We start from the raw sequence: 6,000 nt of genomic DNA, 5'->3' as shown, positions 1-6,000 counted from the left end.
GAGCAGTCAGAAGTTACACCAAGACACCCCACATAGTCAGCCAACTAAAACACAGTGATTGTGATCACCCCCTTCCTGATAAGAACCAGCTGATCCTCCAAATAATTTGGTTTTCATTGCTGGACTGGGGGTAGCTCCTGCCATCTCCCCTCAGCTGAGGGCTGTAGGGAGCAGATTTGATTTCCACAGTAGCACCCTCAGCACCTATTTCCAACTGTAGAGAGATTTGCCAGGTGGTAAAAGCACAGTGGGAGCCCCTTATTCAAAGGCAGGGAATGGCATCAATAAATTCAGACAGAGCCTATCTGCTTGCAGGGGAACACTGCAGAGACAGTGATGAAATCTCTGATACTGCTTCTAATTGCAGCCTTTACCCCTGGGAGCTGCAGTCTTTATTAATGCAATTATGATGTAGCCAAAGGCAGCAAATGCTTCTGCTGACCTTGGTAGGGGAATGGAAGCCTTTAGTCACCACAGGAAATTGCTTCCTCCCCTGGCAAATGGCACATAACCCAGTATGTTCCCATTCCTGCAGATGCACCATCTTGTCATTTGACCAGAGAGTATGTAAATTGCTGTTTGATGCCACTTCCATCACCTTCGCAAATCAGAAATAAAATCCAACAATTTTCAAGTTAGTCTTTTGGTAAACAAAAAATCAACAAAAAGTAAAATTTAAATTTATACTAGAAGTATACTCTTATATCTTGATTTACAAAAAGTAGTAATAGTAACCCTTAAAGAGTCCTAATTACAACCATTTTTGAGCTCTGATTTAATTGTACTTTGATGCTTCAGTTCAGTTAGCCTAAAGCCATTCAATATGGATACCTGCTCTCAGAAAAATGTTTCCATAAATTGAACTTCTGTATCATGGCAAGAAGCTGCCATTAACAGCAACAAAAGGGTGTTTGGGGGAACATGTCTTAATCATTCAAGAATGAGATTTCTGACCACACACTACAGACTTATAACCAAAGCAGGTTCTAACCTCAGAGCATCATCTTCTCAGTCAAAAGAATATTTCATAAGGTGTCATGGTTTAACCCCAGCCAGCAACTTAGCACCACTCAGCCACTCACTTCCCCCCACCCAGTGGGATAGGAGAGAGAATCAGGGGGCGGGGGGGGGGGGGGGGAATTAAAACTTTTGGGTTGAGATGAAGACAGTTTAATAGACCAGAAAAGGAAGAAATTAATGATGACAATAATAAAAGGATTGGAATATACAAAACAAGTGATGCACAATGCCATTGCTCACCACTCACCAACTGATGCCCAGTTAGTCCCCAAGCGGCAATCTACCCCTCCTTACTCCAGCCAACTCCCTCCAGTTTATATACTAGACATGACATCACATGGTATGGAATACCCCCTTGGCCAGTTGGGATCAGCTGTCCTGACTGTGTCCCCTCCCAACTCCTTGTACCCCCCTTCCAGCCTTCTTGCTGGCTGGGCATGAGAAGCTGAAAAATCCTTGACTTAGTCTAAACACTACTTTGCAACAACTGAAAACATCAGGGTGTTATCAACATTCTTCTCATACTGAACCCAAACCGTAGCACCATTCCAGCTACTAGGAAGACAAGTAACTCTATCTTAGCCAAAACCAGGACATAAGGTTACCATGTGCTTTGTAAATACAAATCTGAAAGAGGATTACCAGTTGTGTTTGGACTTTAAAGGACAAAAAACCCCTTTTCTCCAGACATTAGTCCCACCACTTTACTCCCCGTTGCTCTAAAATTGCACTGACTACCACCAAGCTTTAAGTTTCCCCACCTAACAGATGAATCACAGAAAGAAGTAAAGAACATCCCAGCACTGGACATCCCAATTTGACTACTCAAGGCAGACAGCGAGTGGAAAAATGAGAACTGCTACTTTACATAAGATACTGAGACCTGGAGGAGCTGGACAGCTTGGCCAAGGTCATTCAAGAAATCGTCAGAACAATTACGAAATATCCTAGTGGCATTGGACCTGGTGCTGGCTGTGGTGTGCTGGTGGTGGCCCCAGGACAGCCTGTGTGCCAGCCACAAGGTTTTTGGCTGGGCTTCACTGCAGAAGAAAGAAAAGGCTCCGCCTTCAGCACTTTTCATCCCTGAAGACCTTGTTGGCGTGTTTTGGGGTCTTGTAAGTCAAGGAGTCCTCAAGACCTTTTTTCAAAGCACCTGCAAAAAGGGCAAAATGACCTACATGGTCATTTTACAAATGAGAGGATTGACAATTAAGAAAAATAAATGAATGCATGCAGAGGCATAGAAGGCAAGTTGGACAGGTTGCTTGTACCTACCCTGAGGACACTTTACCTTGGTGCAACTGGTAGATACTGTGACAGGGCCCTCAGGAACCATGGGCCACCAGCTAAAAGCCCAGAGAACTAAAGATCCTCCCACAGTATGAGGGAATAAGACATGGACAGATCCTTTTAGACAGATGACTCATCTTCAAGAAGCCTAGGGGCCAGAGTTTTAAAAGACATTATAATGCATTAGTCAACCTTAAAGCAAAGGTTTCTGTGGACCTCAGTACCTTAAAATAATTATACCTTAGAGACTTGCCCAAGGTTGCACAGAAACTCTGACAGCGTGGCGAAACAACCGTATTCCTTACAGTCCCAGAACCACCAAGCTGCTCTTCCTTGGTACAATCACAAATGCCCATTAATGAGCAAGTGGGGATTTGCATGAATTTTACTGTGCTGCCTGCAGTTCATGATAGCTTTCTATTTTGCATGATGCTATAGTTTAGTCTCCTACTGTTAAGCATGAAAAACTGCCATAAAGAAACAGCTGGTGCTAGCAATATCTGCTCAGACCCTACCACCACCCAGCATGTACTAGTACTGAATATTGATGAAACTCAAATCTTCTTACAATGTAGCACAATATGTTCCTTGCCTATAGATTCCCTTTACACAGAGTTTTCTCCTTACAAAAAGGCTGAGATGCAAAATGAGGGTCCACATCAGGTCCAGGTTCAAAAAAACCACTTAACCCAAGGTTTTGGGAAAGCCCCACAGGTCTTCCTTGGTCTAGGAAGGAGTGCTTCTTACTGAAGAAGTCTAACCCAACTACTGAGGGAACCCAAAGTTGGGGGTTGTTGGGTCTTGATCCATCTCTACTTAAGAACACACTTCAATGCAATTTGATGTCATGTGTCCTGCAAAGGCAAATTAACCACTTCAGACCAGCAAGAGTTTACATGCATAGCAAATTTTGTTCTCTCTATAGAATCCAAAATGAAAATCCCTGTTTATCAAATTCAGTTTTTCATTTTGATGCCTTTTTCAAGTTCAAAACTGGAAATTAAAAAAAAAAAATGTTATAAGCTGTATCAGCCCAGAAATAGAAACACAAGTGTAAATAAGACAATGCTGTTCCAGATACAGATAAATTTTGAAGGAGTTTTACTTCGGGGAATTTAGTGAACTTAGAAGATCTATGCATCATTGATTCATTCTTTGGTAGTGGTCCACATTACACAAGATTCACATTATTAACTTGTGTGGCTGATAAGACATTATGAATTCTCACATTCACCCCTCAAAGAAATTTGGAGAAACAGCAAAAGGAGTGTTTTGAATACGCTGGTGGTCTGCAAGTCAGTAGAAGATGCTTTATGAAAGAAGAAAAGATATGAAAGTCAGTGGCAGGGGAACATGCACGTTATTGCCTTCTAGCACCCATATACAGGGCTGGTTTGTGACTGCTTGTAGCGATTAGAGACATCAACCAAACCACCCTCTCCTGCCTTACATACAGACCAGAAACAAGGAGGGAAGAGACCTCAACAGGCCAGCCCTCTACACTGGGGAAGGATCACCTTTACACAAACCATATCTTAACATCCTTTTCTTACATCACACTTGTGCTGAAGCTTTCACACTACCCTGAGGCAAACGATGCCAGTACTTGATTATCCTTCCTGTTGGAAAGTTGCCCTCAATGGTCTAAATAGATGAAACCTAAAACCATGACGACTTCTCCCATGAATAGCAGGCATGAAGAACATTTTATTCCTCACCTCTTTGTTCAAAATAGTTTAAAATCCTAATCCTTCTGACATATTTGCAGCTGAGACCTTTTGTTTGACCTCATTTGCAAATTTAATAAGAACAATCTCTATCTCATCCTCAAGATCATTAATGAAAATACTGATTGACAGTAAACGCAGGATAAACCTTTGCAGAACCCCACTTCGCTAAGTCTTCTGTTTTGATTAAGAAACAACTTTCTAGCATGGCTTTCCAAACAGTTTTGCAACCACCAAATAAAAATTTTCTTCTAATGAGGTTTCTCTACCTTGATTATGAAAATATAATTGGAGAAAATCAAAAGCTTTATTAATGTCAAGTTATATGATATCCACTGCTTTTCTTTTGACCATAAAACTGGATTATACTGTCACAGGAGAAAAATCAAAATGTTTTGAAAGCCATTTGTTCTAGACAAAGCCCACGGGATGCTGCCGACATCCTCATTATGTGCTAACAGTTTCATTATTTCTTCCAGTATTTTCCTGGCAGATAAAATTAAACTGCTGGTCTGTACATGGAGCTTCCTTAACACCATTTGAAAGAGAATTATTTTTTTATCTTTGCCAGGAGACATCACCCATTCTTCATAAGGTCTCAAAAATAGTGGTGAACAGCTCTGAGTTTGCTCCAGGCTTTTCTCTACATACCCTACAGTAATTTTTCACTGCACCTAGCTGATTCGAGAACAGCAATCCACGTACTTTTTCTTGCTTTCTTCTGTGTTAGCTGCCCGGTAGCAGCTACAGGTTTTAGTTGAAGCTGAAGCAATTCAACATGAAACACTCTAATGTGCTGGGCACTGCTCATCCACAACATTCCCTCTCCACTGGGGACCAGACCAACACTTCCCCATCCTCTTCTTGGATCTAGTATGTTTGTACAGTGGTTCTTCTCATCCTTTATATCCTTCCCGGTTCCCTCATTTTGTGCCTTGGCCTTTTGGTTCTGTCCTCCCAGGCTCACACACTAGTCTTTTGTATTCCTCCTTAGTAATTTGACCCAGTTTCCATAGTCCAAACTGTTCCACTTTGCATTTGTGGTGACCAAAGGCATCATGACTCAGCACTAATAAACAAAGCCCATTAGATGCACAGATAAAGTATGCCAGAGAGATCTGGGCCACCATTGCCCCTGTCCAGCACACCTAATTTTTCTCTGCATACCGATCTGAGACTTTTGCCTGCAGAAAAACAGGAGACAGACACTTTCCTCTGGGATGCAATTAGCAATTATTTGCACTAATGTCTGAAAGCTGGCCTATGATTCAGTTGTTCTAGACACACAGTGTACAGAACAAAGTCTCTTCCTTAGATTATTGTCATGGTTTAACCCCAGCCAGCAGCTAAGCACCACACAGCTGCTCTATCACTCCCCCTCCTCAACTGGACAGGGAGAGAAAATATAACAAAAGGCTTGTGGGTTGAGATAAGGACAGGGGAAGATCACTCAACCAATAACCATCATGGGCAAAACAGACCTGACTTGGGGAAAATTAATTTATTGCCAATCATACCAGAGAAAGTATCACATGCAAAGCTGATAGGATGGCAGAGAGAATTGGGAGCAGATCTCCAGGCCCTGGGCTGGGAGCAGCAAGAGGCAAAGGGCAGGGAGCTAGTTTGACCTCTTGCACATCACTCATTCCCCCTGTGATCTACTGCTGCCTTCAGTAAGACAAGAGCAACAGTAAGGAATTGGGCAGACTATACTGAGCCACTCCATGGGCAAAAATCCCATGTCAGTGGTCTACCTGGTGTCAAGATTTGAAGGTGCAGAACAGTGTTAAAGGAAGAAAATAAAGGACCATCATGAGGAATCTAGCAAGTTGTTACAGGCACTTTGTCCAGCTGTGGGAGACTGCATAGGGGAAGCCATAAAGATGCTTGTCAAGAGGGTAGATGGGCATCAAGGAAGGAATACACTTGAAGAGCTTTGAAAAGTGAAGACAACAGCTTTGCT

The sequence above is a fragment of the Buteo buteo genome, chromosome 2 (genome assembly GCF_964188355.1).
Source record: "Buteo buteo chromosome 2, bButBut1.hap1.1, whole genome shotgun sequence".
NCBI lineage: Eukaryota > Metazoa > Chordata > Aves > Accipitriformes > Accipitridae > Buteo > Buteo buteo.
The sequence above is the reverse complement of the archived record's forward strand: the minus strand, read 5'-3'. Positions refer to the sequence as shown.